Source organism: Amblyraja radiata, chromosome 9 (genome assembly GCF_010909765.2).
Source record: "Amblyraja radiata isolate CabotCenter1 chromosome 9, sAmbRad1.1.pri, whole genome shotgun sequence".
In the NCBI taxonomy this organism is placed as follows: Eukaryota; Metazoa; Chordata; class Chondrichthyes; order Rajiformes; family Rajidae; genus Amblyraja; species Amblyraja radiata.
Genome location: NC_045964.1, coordinates 7,392,064 through 7,404,871, shown reverse-complemented (window position 1 = coordinate 7,404,871; position 12,808 = coordinate 7,392,064). Strand labels below are relative to the sequence as shown.

The 12,808-nt window shown below is 44.9% G+C and overlaps 1 protein-coding gene across 16 annotated transcripts in view; it reads left to right on the top strand.

Moving 5' to 3' along the window:
• The first annotated feature begins 921 nt into the window (after positions 1-921).
• rbm25 (RNA binding motif protein 25) overlaps positions 922-12,808 on the top strand; it is a 67,845-nt gene continuing 55,958 nt past the window's right edge. For 5 of the 16 annotated variants that reach the window (XM_033026611.1, XM_033026618.1, XM_033026609.1 and 2 more), the window contains exons 1-2: positions 928-1,061; positions 12,505-12,552. The gene's annotated coding sequence lies outside the window, so the exon portion shown is untranslated. Of the gene's footprint in view, positions 1,062-3,299; positions 3,396-12,407; positions 12,553-12,808 lie in introns of those variants that run through there. The other 11 variants (XM_033026614.1, XM_033026605.1, XM_033026615.1 and 8 more) reach the window with 7 other exon arrangements.

The window sequence follows — 12,808 nt, the reverse complement described above, 5'->3', positions numbered from 1 at the left end:
CTAATTATATGCTTTAATTTCAGGTCATCTAAGTAAGATTGTTTCATATTTGTTTCAGAATGCTTCAATCTATAATAACTGAAAATGTCATTCAGTTCTCTTAATTTTTAAGAAAGTTATGGGCTTTTGACTGTCCTTGATCACAGCTTTTGAGTTAAGTCAATGATGCTAATTTCCGGGTATGAAAATGGCCATATCTTTTTTAATACTGAAGATATGAAAGTGAATTAGGTGTCAAATTAAACTTCTTCTTGTGCTTTATCTGATGGGATAAATTGCAGACTTGATTTTAAAAATCTCAAACAATAACAGAAAGTCGAAATTTCATTGTCCCGGCCCTGGTGCATCTGACAATTAAATATTATTTCTTGACCTCTCTCTTGAGTTGTGCAGCGTGGGCTGGTTGGGTTGGTTGGTAATGGGTGCCAAGTTTTGGATGCCCTCAATCACAGTGTAGCAAACGTCTGGAAATTGGAAGCTGTGTGCAGGGGACACATAGCACTGGCCGTGAAACAAACCCGAGAGGCGATGCCATGACTAGTATGTCAATGGAGAGGATGAGGAGGAATGGAATGGGCGCTCGTGCACGCGCGGCCTGGAGGCAGCGGTGGTGAGTGGTGAGGAGCGTGCGCGGGCTGGCTGGCGAGGCGGGGTGACGCGTAGCAGCGTGCGCGTGCTGGCGGCGAGACGCAAGGGGTGACGCGGAGCAGCGCGCGCGTGCTTGCCGGCGAGACGCAAGGGGTAGCGGCGGCTGTGCGTGCGCGTGCCGGCTGCCGAACGGGTGACGCGGAGCAGCGTGCGCGTGCTGGCGGTGTGACGCAAGGGTGTGCGCAAAGATCTTAGAGCTGCTCGAAGATCTTTGGCTGTGCGTGCGGACGGCGTGACGTGTGCGTGCGTGAGCGCGCGCGCTGGCGGACGGACAGACAGACGCTGGGTCGGACGGACGGACGCTGTTGTTCCGGGAGCGAGGCAGTGCGAGGGTCGGGGAGTGGCGCCGCTGAATCGCTCACACCTTCTTTCCCCCTCAAACCCCCTTCGCCGTCGCCGCATCGGGTCGCATGGTGAGTTTAGCGGCGGGAGGCCGGCCGCTGGGTTGGAGCCGCGAGTGCGAGGATGGGTTGTGCAGGCCGGGGCCTCGGCTCCAGGCTTGGGCCCATACTCGGCCTCGGCCCCGGCCTCGGGCTCAGGCTGGCCAAGGGCCTCTCTCACTGCCGCCAGGGAGCACGCAGGGTAGGAGCTGCTGCTTCTGCTGTTGCTGCAGGCGGGCGGCGGGGACTAGGCCTCAGGGCACCGTCCCCACTCTCCCATCCCTCCATCCGCCGGCCGGCATTGCGTTTCGGCAGCCGGCAGGGAGGGTGAGGGACGGGCCTGATGGCGGCGAGGTGGTTGTCTGGTTGATTTTGTCCCCGGTTTGTTTGGGGAAGCGGCTTCTTGCAGACGGCGCATCGCTTGTCGTAAACGCCGTCACTGCTGCTGCTGCTGCTACTCAAAACCTGGTCATTTTCTTTCTGCCAGTTCATCTGCATAAAAATAATATATATATTTTTTAAATTGTAATGAGAAGCTATTTCGAATTTCTAGTCCTTGAGCTTTCAAGAGATAGAAAAGTTTTTTTTTTCCTCATTGGGGCTGAGCTATTTCGCCATTTTGATATAACTGGCACAGTCTTTCTGGAATCACTGAATCAAATTGGACCCTGTCACGGTGCGATCTCACTCAATTCAACCCCCAAACTTCCCCACCCTATTTAGTATATATAGGAGAAGACTTTGTGAGGTGGTGAAGCGTGATTTGTGAACCAAGTCCCAACTTATCAAACATTGTATCAAGCATACAAAAGATACATTACTGTAAAACTTTATGTACAGTCATTGGAAACGCATTTACCACAACGTAATATGCATTACTATGTGAGATGTTTCATTTTATATACCAAGAAACTAGATCAGTTATGACAAGTTAGCTTTACTCGGCAATGGTGTATCCAGAAACGCGAGAGGCAATTTATTGGTGTGTGTGAATAAGCAGAAATCTCTGTTTGAATCGCTGTTATTTTTCTGGATGATTCCATGGAAACATGAACATTTATATATACTATTCTGTTATGAAAAGCCTGGAAGCAGAAGTGTAACATGAGATTGTAATGTGATTGTAACATCTTTTGTAATTGTGCAAGACCAAAGTTTGAGCTGTAAAATAATAAGAAAATGCAAAAAAAGAAAATCTTCCATTCAAAAATGGCATTGGACGACAGCTTTCAAGATGCCAACTTTAATTACAAGTAGGCAAGTATAGAGTTCTATTAAATTAAATTGATCTTCATCTATTCATCTGAGACAATCCCTTGGGATCGAGTATAACATGCTTCCATTCCAGGTCTCAGTTTAGAGTTGAGTGATAGACCATTGTAAACTCTGAGGCAGGTGGGATGGGATGGTGAGCTCATGTTCATAAGTGATAGGAGCAAAATTAGGCCATTTGGCCCATCAGGTCTATTCCGCCATTCAATCATGGCTGAACTATCTTTCCCCCTCAACCCCATTGTCCTGCCTTTTCATAACCCCTGACACCCGTACTAATCAAGAATCTATCTCTGCCGTACAAATATCCTTGACTTGAACTCCACAGCCTTCTGTGGCAATGAATTCCAGAGATTCAACACCCTAAGACTAAATAAAATCCTCCTCGTCTCCAACTGTTTACCTGTGGGTACCTTGTGAATCAGAATCTCAGTCAATGCCTTCCTGAACTCTTACACTCCATTGGTTAAGGATACACATAGATGGGGATATTATATTTATTAAATATATTTATTCCAAGGTGGCTTTGAGTATATTCTTGAATTATTTCCTTTGTCCACGTGGTAATCTCTTGCCTGGAGGTGAATAGGTGTCCAGCCCCTGAACAGTAATGCCTGTCTATCAGCCGAGGTGAAAGTGGCCTGACATCTGAAGTTGAGGTGTTCGGATTGGTTTCCCATTTGACCTATTGCTGCACTGCATTTGGGAATTCAACAGTGAAATGCAGTATCGGAACAGGAAAAAATGATGTTGTTGTTTAGTGATTATACATGCTTGCCAGCAGCCAGTATTGACATTCATTGATTAAAGTCACGGCTTACCTGTTATAATATAACAGATCTGGGATGGAAATGAATTTCTGATACCTGTAGTAGCAAATTTGAGAAGTTTTCTCTACAGTTCCTCTTGATTGAACCAAGGGTGTCGATCTGAAATGCCACCCATTCCTTCTCTCCAGAGATGCTGCCTGTCCCGCTGAGTTACTCCAGCATTTTGTGTCTATCTTCGGTTTCAACCAGCATCTGCAGTTCCTTCCTACACGGGGTTCTTTGCATGATGTGTGTTCCTCCTGTGGATGTTGGGACCCCCTAACAGGTGCGTGAAACTAGACATGGCGAAAGCTACAAAACAAACACATGCAAAGACAAATGCAGATTTTTTTTTGGAGGGAGATGGGAACACGATTTGTTCTCTGCGCTCAGAAATGTGTTGATTGATTGATGATATGATTGCTCGGTTGAAAAAACATTGAAGGTAAAAGAAAGGTGAAGTCGACTTGGTCTCCAACACATGGGTCGCTTCGAACTAACATCTCAAGCATGAAACTTGACTTCATGGTGCTTGTATCTCAGAAGGGGGAGCTCTATATCAGGCTGACAAGTAGGTAATTAAATACATGCAGTAAATTTAAACCGAAGGAAATAGCAGAAGTAGGTCACTTAAAACCTCAGGTCTACCCCAAAGGTTCTATATGAGCGTGGCTGATTTACCCAAATCTTTTCTGTGCCAGTTCCCCATAACCGTGTTTCCTAGAGGCACGAGACTGCAGATGCTGGACAATAAATCAAACTATTGGATGAAATTCCGTAAGTTATGTAGCATCTGCAGAGGAAAGTGGACAGTTGACAGTTTGGGTTTTGTCCTAACTTGAAACATCCACTATATATTTCCCTCCACAGGTGCTGCCTGATATACTGAGTTCAAGCAGGTGACTGTTTCTTGCCCCTCATTTCCATGATCTTTCAAAGCTATGTCTACTTCCTCTTTAAATACCCCAGTAATCTCCCCTCTGTGAGAACATTTACCACCCTTGTTAAAATAAATTCCTTTTTACTTCAGCTTTGAATGACACATTGTTCAAGACTCACTAGAAGAAACCTCTGAACATACTTCTTCAATACATTTGCCCTCACTCTTAATCCAGAGAATTTAGACCTAGCTTCTTTTTTTAGTTGGAGCCCTCTCATTCCAAGAATTACCATCCCATGAGAGTTAAGGCAAAGACAGCAGGGTGAAAATGAAAAGGGAGATTTGAGTCACCGATACCTTTTTGGAGCAGACCTCGGCCGAAAGATTGGAAAGAGGGCAAGGTGGAGACAGCATGGGAAATCTGATCTGGGTGAGATAATGGCGAATGCAAGGTATTGCTAGTTGTCTAAATATTGGTTTTTATTGCATTGAAAATGTGTTGGTGAATGTCTTAGTGGACTTGGCTATATCTATAGGTAAGCTGGGCTTCAGGCAGAGCTAACATTTAATTGCCCATCTCTGGTTGCACTTGAAGGTGGTAGTGAAGTTCCTCCTTGGACGGAGAGATGACAGATGGAGTTTAATCTGGACCATTGCAATTTGTGAGTTCAAATGCAAGGGGGAAATCTAGGTAGTCCACAGATAATGCAAGGGTTCTATCCCCGAGAAATGAGCAGAAGCTAATTTCTTCATTCGTCAGAAACCTCCGAATTGAAAAGTTATCCATTTTGTATCGCTCTACATGGACAGGTGCACCATCGATTTTCTTGCAACTGATGAACCAGCACCTCCTTTGATGCAGGCAAATCATGAGAGCACACTTGAAATCCCCTCTGGAGGTCCTCTGGTGAGGCGGCCGATCTCCACCTCATCGGAACTTCTGCAGCTGGACGCGGTGCAAATCGCCAACAGCGCCGCCAACTCGGTGGTAAGAGTGTTCAGAAGTCCCTCAAAAAATGTGGGGACCTAGGTCGGGTGAGGCCCCTGATCTTGACCTGGACGTGTTCCTGCTCTCTGAGGGGTGCGAGCCCGCCGACCGCCGCCAATTTGGCATTTTCCCCGGTCAGGTCAGGCCTCCGCACTGGCTTCTTTCAGCACCGTCAGTGCCACATTAAAAAATCAGTCCCCTAAACCCCCGGTCCAGGAAATGCTCGAGCAGCACCTGCCCTATCGCAGATTCCCCGGCCCCTACAGACTCCGCCAACGTTTTAAGAGATTCTGGAGAGAGTGTTACCTGAAATCTCCAGACATCCTGCCTACTCCTCCAACTCCAGACGAGAAATGCAAATCTCGGGTTGGCCCGGTAGTCGTAAAGGGAAAGCAGCACCTCAGCCTGCTGTCGCCCGCCGATCCAACTCAGAACATCGGACCGGGCTGCCAGTTTCACTAAATTTAAGTTACATTTGTTACACTGTACAGTATTTGTTTTATTTAAGTTTCACAGACAGGGGACGGGTATAACTAGTGGGTCAGAGGTGTATTAAGCTATAATTATGTGACCATTGTTGGTGCAGAAAAATGGATAATCCGGCATGGCTTTGGAACAAATGGTGCCTGAAATGATGTGGTACATTTGAACTTCCTACAATTTTATTTCTTTGAATAACCACCCTAACACTACTTAGAGTTAAATTAATGTAATATCTACTCTACCCGGTCATTAATAAATGTTTTGAAATATATTACTAGCTTGGAAAATATTTACAATAATTAGGAGTTTGTATCGAGCACGATTTTCATAAGTCAGGACATTTGTAACCCAGGGATATCATGTGTACAATAAATAACTGAATCGATAGCAGCACTGATGACAGTTAACCCAAAATCTAACAGACCCTTTTATAAAGCATGTGTAAGAAGGAATTGCTGATGCTGGTTTAAACTGATGATAGACACAAAAAGCTGGAGTAACTCAGCAGAACAAGCAGCATCTCTGGAGAGAAGGAATGGGTGATGTTTAGGGCTGAGACCCTTCAGAAGTCTGAAGCAGAGATGCTGCCTGTTCCGCTGAGTTACTCCAGCTTTTTGGATATAGTGGATGGACTTGCAGATGCCTCCCTGCCTCATGCCGTCTCTCCTGCCCCGGCTTCGGACGCCATCCTTGACGTGCAAGGTGCACCAGTGAGCCATTTTCACCTGCCACACAGTCCAGTGACACGGCTGTTGCAGCTCACGTTGTGGCCCTGGGCACAGTGCTTTCTTCGGGTCTTCGGGTGCCCACCAACGACAGAATGCACTCGGTCACCGTGTGCCTCATCTGATGCTGCTTCTTGCTGTTGGTGGTAGTTTTGCCCACTCGACCACCGCCCTCTCCAACCGTCGCTCTGTCCACTCAGCCTCTTTTCTCTCTCTTCCCCCCCCCCCCCCCCCCCCCCCCACTGCCGCCGCCTACTACTCCGCTGGAGACGCTGGCATACTCAACCTTGGAAACATCAGCAGGTGAGACGGGTTGGAAACTCATCTTACTGTGGGTTGTGGCCTGAAGAATGAGCTGTCCCAAGGGGCTACAACATGAGCCACAATAACAGCTGCGTGAACCAGTAAAGAAGGGCTCGCTGGTGCACACCAGTGATATTGGCACTTAGTTTTAAGTTGAATCGACATAAAGTGCTGGAGTAACTCAGCAGACTGAATCAGTCTGAAGAAGGGTCCCGATATCACCTATCCATGTTCTCCAGCGATGCTGCCTGACCCGCTAAATTACAGCAGCACTTTGTATCCTTTTGTGTATTAACCATCATCGGCAGTTCTTTGTTTCATCTTCATACAATGATAATACCATACTCGGCAATAACGGACACCATTCCCCCCCTCTATGTTACGTTATAATGAGTGTTTATTGTATAAAGAGATCTAGGGGTGCAAGTCTATATCTCTCAGTGTCAACACAGATAGATAACGTGGTAAAATAGACACGTGGTAGAAACAAGGAACTGCAGAAAAAGCAGGCAGGTGTGATTTATTTAATTTGACATTGATCTGTGCAGACATTGTGGCTGGAAGAGCCTGTTCCTGTGCTGTACTGTGTTCTACAATCATTGCCTGGGTGCTCAAGACACTTTCATTGACTGCTGTCCTGAGTGGGATCTGATGGACAGGAGTTGGCTAACTCGACACAAGGCAGTGGTGTCCCACTGTCCAGAAGAGCAAGCATAAAGAGAGATGTCATCCCCAGAGGGTGGGCTTCACCAGCAGTAATGAATTAGTCTGGTGCCTCAGCAACTCCTGCAATATGTCAATATCTCTCACGAACATGCACTTAGCACAGCACCATTGTCAATGCAGGTTCCACTCTTGCAGCAACAGATGAGACCAAGGAAGAGCTTGGCTCTGACCTTGAGAGAAACCCTGGCCCGTGTCCCAGAGGGCAAGAAACTAATCCTCTGACTTCAATGCCAGGGTTGGAAAGAACATAATCCTCTGGAAAGACATACTTGACAAGAAAATAGAAGAGAAAGCCAAATACTTGAAATACAGCTTTAAAGTACAGTCAGGTTAGCAATAGACTTTGTGTCAATATTCCTGACTGAGGCACTGGTATCTCTTAGTTTATATTTTTGGTGTGACAGACTAAGGGTGTCTGCGTCGCTCATTCTGATATTTATTAACTAACCAGTGGACTGACCACTACCATTTCTGGTCTTGACTCCAATTGTCAGTGCTTAAATTGGAATGCTTGTGCAGTTGAAATCTATGTTGAAGGCCTCAGCGGATGCACAAAGAAAGCTGTTCATTTCTTGCTTGAAGTATGTTCGGCATCCAAAGCAAATCTCACTCGTGTCCTCTCTTGACATTTATACAGATTACGGATTGAAAGGAAAACTAATATGTTTTTTCGACTTTAAATTTGAGTATAGATAAATATTTACACGTTACACAATTGCTTGCGTCTCAACTTGGGCTCAGATATTGAGAGCTAGGCTTGTTGTTTGGAAGTGGCAAACTAGTATTTTGTACAATTTCAGCATGTATTAAACGAGCACTAAAAATCACTTCTGCTTTCAACCAAAGGTGCTGAAAGAAATAACAAATATATTCCAGAAAAGTGCGAACGAAAGGACTGATAGTTAGGGAAAATGTGAATTGGTTTGTCGCAAACTTCAAACTGAGAAGCAAATGAGGTTTGGAATAAAAGATCTAGATGAAGGGAAATGAAACCGTGCCGATAACTGACGGTAATTTCATTCAAAAATAGAAAATGCTGGAAAAGTTCTCAGATGTGTCCAACTTGTCGAAAGCGAAGTTGCATTTTCAGGTCTAAGAGCATCATCCCCCTTCCAATATCATAACCCGGAAGGAGTAAAACAAAGTTACCCTTAGCTTGGTGGGAGGCAGAATGGATAAGGCAAACGGAATATCTGTGAGTGTAGGAAAGAACTGCAGATGCTGGTGTAAATTGAAGGTAGACACAAAATGCTGGAGTAACTCAGCGGCAGCATCTCTGGAGAGAAGGGATGGGTGATGTTTCGGGTCAAGACCTTTCTGACATAAATCTGTGAGTTAATGGCAAGGCAAATGTATCAGTAGGGGCAGTAGGATGATGATGCTCCTGTTGCCTGCATTATATATTTGCTAATAACAGGGCTGTGGGAAGAGCCTCATGTCACAGATAGATAACTGGCATAACGATGGCTAAATCTGACACAGAGGAAAGTTACCTGAAGTTGGGGAATTTATTCATATGTGGTTTATACAACGTTCCTGAGAATTATGGTGGTAGTCTTCATGACCATGTGAGTCTTGTCATAAGAGTGCAAGAGGCCACAGGCAGATCATAGTAGGAGGGAGAATTAAAATGGCAATTAGCAGCAAGCTCAGGGTAGCCCCTATGGACAGAACATAGGTGCCTCCACAAAGCAATCACTCAATCTATCTACGGCTTAGTCATAGAGACCCTTTGACTCAACTTGCTTACGCCAACCAACATGTCCCGTCCACACTAGTCCTACTTGCCTGCATTTGACAAATATCCCTCTAAATCTATCCTATCCATGTACCTGTCTAAATGTTTCTCAAACATTGTGATGGTATCTGCCTCAACTATCTTCTCCGGCAGCTTGTTCCATATACCTACCGCCCTATGTGTAAAAATAAAATGTTGCCCCTCAGATTCTTATTAAATCTTTCCCCCCTCACCTTCAACCTGAACTCTGGTTCTTGATTCTCCTACTCTGCATTTAGCCTATCTGTTCCTATCATGATCTTATAAACCTCTATAAGATTACCCCGCGTCCCCCTGCACTCCAGGGAACAAAGTCCGAGCCTGGAGTAACTCAGCAGGACAGGCAGCATCTCTGGAGAGAAGAAATGGGTGACGTTTCGGGTCGAGACGCTTCTTCAGACTTTCAGAAAGTCCTAGCCTGCTCAACCTCTCCCTAAAACCCAGGCCTGAAGTCCTGGCAACATCGTCAGAAATCGTCTCTGCTTGTCCATATCCAGCTTGTCAACATCTTTCTTGTAACAGGGTGACGAAAACTAAACACAAAACACAAATGTCGCCACACCAATGTCTTGTATAATTGTAACATGACCTCCCTACTTCTGTACTCAATATTCTGATTAATGAAGGCCAACGTGCTTCTCCATATGTCCATATATCGACAATAATGCGAATACTAAATGCAGTACACTAAATTGGAAGGATTGCAAGTGATTTGCTGCTTCACCTGGAAAGACTGGGTCCTTGGATAGTGGGAAAGGCAGGAGATGTCTCTACATGAGGAAATGTTATAACACTGGGAATGGTTGGTGTATGCTGGAAGCTGATGTAAATTACAGAGGACAATCAGTTGAATGTGAAGGCTGTGGGGGAAGGAACTGCAGATGCTGGTTTAAACCAAAGGTAGACACAATGTTGGAGTAACTCAGCGGGACTGGCAGCATCTCTGGAGAGAAGGATTGGGTGACGTTTCGGGTCGAGACCCTTCACACTGTGATGACTGGCAGGTAAAAGGTGATGATTGAACTCTTGTTCAGGAAGAGCAGGTATGGAAAAAGATGGGATGGGGTCAGGGGCTCAAAATGTTTTAGGATGAACAAAGATATTTTAGATACAAAATGCTGGAGTAACTCAGTGGGACAGACGACATCTTTGGAGAGAAGGAATGGGTAACCTTTCAGGTCGAGGCGCTTCCTCAGACCGCAATCTCGACCCTAACTCCCTCTTGCTATATTTAAGAGGGAGTTAGATGTGGCCCTTGTGGCTAAAGGGATCAGGGGGTATGGAGAGAAGGCAGGTACGGGATACTGAGTTGGATGATCAGCCATGATCATATTGAATGGCGGTGCAGGCTCGAAGGGCCGAATGGCCTACTCCTGCACCTATTTTCTATGTATCTATGTATCTAAACGCGCCCATTCCTTCTCTCCGGAGATGCTGCCTGTTCTGCTGAGTTACTCCAGCATTTTGTGTCTATCTTTGGTGTAAACCAGCATCTACAGTACCTTCCTACACAAAGATATTTTAGATACACCTGTGCAAAACATACCCTTGTAGCCGGTGCAGTGTACACAGAAAAACTTCAGACAGAATAAAAATAATTTCCAGAAGATAGGAGAGCATTAAAGATGGCACCATGTTAAAGTAAGATTAGTGTGGATATTGGTCGTGAAAGTAGTGACATGTTCAAGTTCTTGTGTGCAGGAAGCTAAACACCAAGGCATTTGTCAGTACTGTGGAAAAAGTTGAGGGGGCGAAGTAGGACTGAAACAACGAATGTTCCATGTATCCCGCACAATTTCCCTTAGATTTACCTTTGGAGCTGGAGAAAATGAGTGTTGAACGAGAGGTTGTTCAATGTGAGAATTAGTTCAGCCGAGCAAATGTATGTTGGTGGATTAGAAGATGCAGAAGGACCATCCTGATGTGAAGTGTAGAAGAAATACATATTTGTGGTAAAATGAAACATTGAAATACAGCTTTCATAAACATCTATTCCCAGACCACAGATTCCCATAGGTATATTTGCTTTCTCCAGCTCTGTCACCTTTAGTGGACATTCCGCTCTCCCAAGATAGACACAAAAAGTTGGAGTTACTCAGCGGGACAGGCAGCATCTCTGGAGAGAAGGAATGGGTGACGTTTCGGGTTGAGACCCTTCTTCAGACGCCTTTTTCCTCAGGTCAGTCTAGATCCTCTGGTTTCTCTCTTATTTAGTGGATGGAGCTATTGACCACATCTCAAGATATTCTTGCACTTCTGCTCTCACCTCCATCTCGACAGCAAAGATAAAGTTTCCTTAGTCCTTCCCTTCTACTACATCAGCTTATACATTTAATGTACCATGCGTCCCAATTTTCATCAGCTCCAGCAAGATTTCGGCATCAGAAGCATCTTTCCTTTCCCGTTCCATAATTTGCAGGAGCCGTATCCTTTACGACACTCTGGTCCTTTCCTCAGTCTCTATTAATCTCCCACCATCTTTTGGTACTTTCCCATGCAGCATCTGTCCTTTTACATTTTCCCTTTTCACCATCCAGGGACAAAAGGAGCCTTATCATATGTTGCCAGAATGGAGCGGCTGGGCTTGTATACTCTGGAATTTAGAAGGATGAGAGTGAATCTTATTGAAACATATAAGATTATTATGGGTTTGGACACAATAGAGGCAGGAAACATGTTCCCGATGTTGGGGAGTTCAGAACCAGGGGCCACAGTTTAAGAATAAATGTGAGCCATTTAGAACGGAGATGAGGAAAAACTTTTTCACCGCGGTGGAGGCTGGTTCTCTTGATGCTTTCAGGAGAGAGCTCAACAGAGCTCTTAAAGATAGCGGAGTCAAGGGATATGGGGGAAGGCAGGAACGGGGTACTGATTGAGGATGATCAGCCATGATCACATTGAATGGTGGTGCTGGCTCGAAGGGCCGAATGGCTTACTCCTGCACCTATTGTCTATTGAAGTAGCAAATCATTTACATCTCTTCCAATCTAGTGTATTACATTTGTTGTTCGCATGTGATTTCCTGTATGCAGCTTGCAGAGGACCTGTGAGCTGCTGAGTTAAATTTCCGTTCTCTTCCTATTTGGACTGAACCGTATTTTGGCACCTTCATGTTACAATGCCCAATGCAAACTTGGGCATTTGGCAACACATCATCTGCTGCCGGCCTCTCTTGTAGCATTCTGGACACAATATTGATTGTCCAGCTGCAGGTAACTTGCTTCCTTTGCATTGGAATTGGGCATTTTTGTTTTAAGTCATGTATGTGATTTTAACTTCTTCTCTCTTAGTTCCTCCTGGCATGTTCAGCAGTAGCACAGCCTACTATGAGCAGCACAAAGTACAAGCAAAGAGATGTAATCACCATGCTACTTTCCCCGTATGCCCCAGCCTTACCTTGTTTTTCTCTTTTCCAGATCTTATGAAGGGTCTTTGACCTGAACCATTCAATCTGTTTCTCTTTCCACACGTGCACACTTCAAGTGTTTCTAGAATTTTCTATTTTTGTTTCAGATTGCCAGCACCTGAAGGCTTTGATTTCCATTTAAGGTAATTTAGCGGGTGAGTAATATTTAATATTTATGATGCAGAAAAACTCTTAATGGCAATGGAAGTTCAAAACAAACCAAGGGGCTTTCTGGATTCATATAGTGGTGGCTGCTTACCCTTAATTAGTCTTTCACAGTTCATAATTGTATCTGTAAATTGCTATTACCGTAATAGATGTAAATTACTTGTCTAGAATAGTCATACACTTGTCAATTTGGGCAAAACGAGTAGAATCTTTCATTGGGAAGTGAGTAGCCAAGCTGATTGA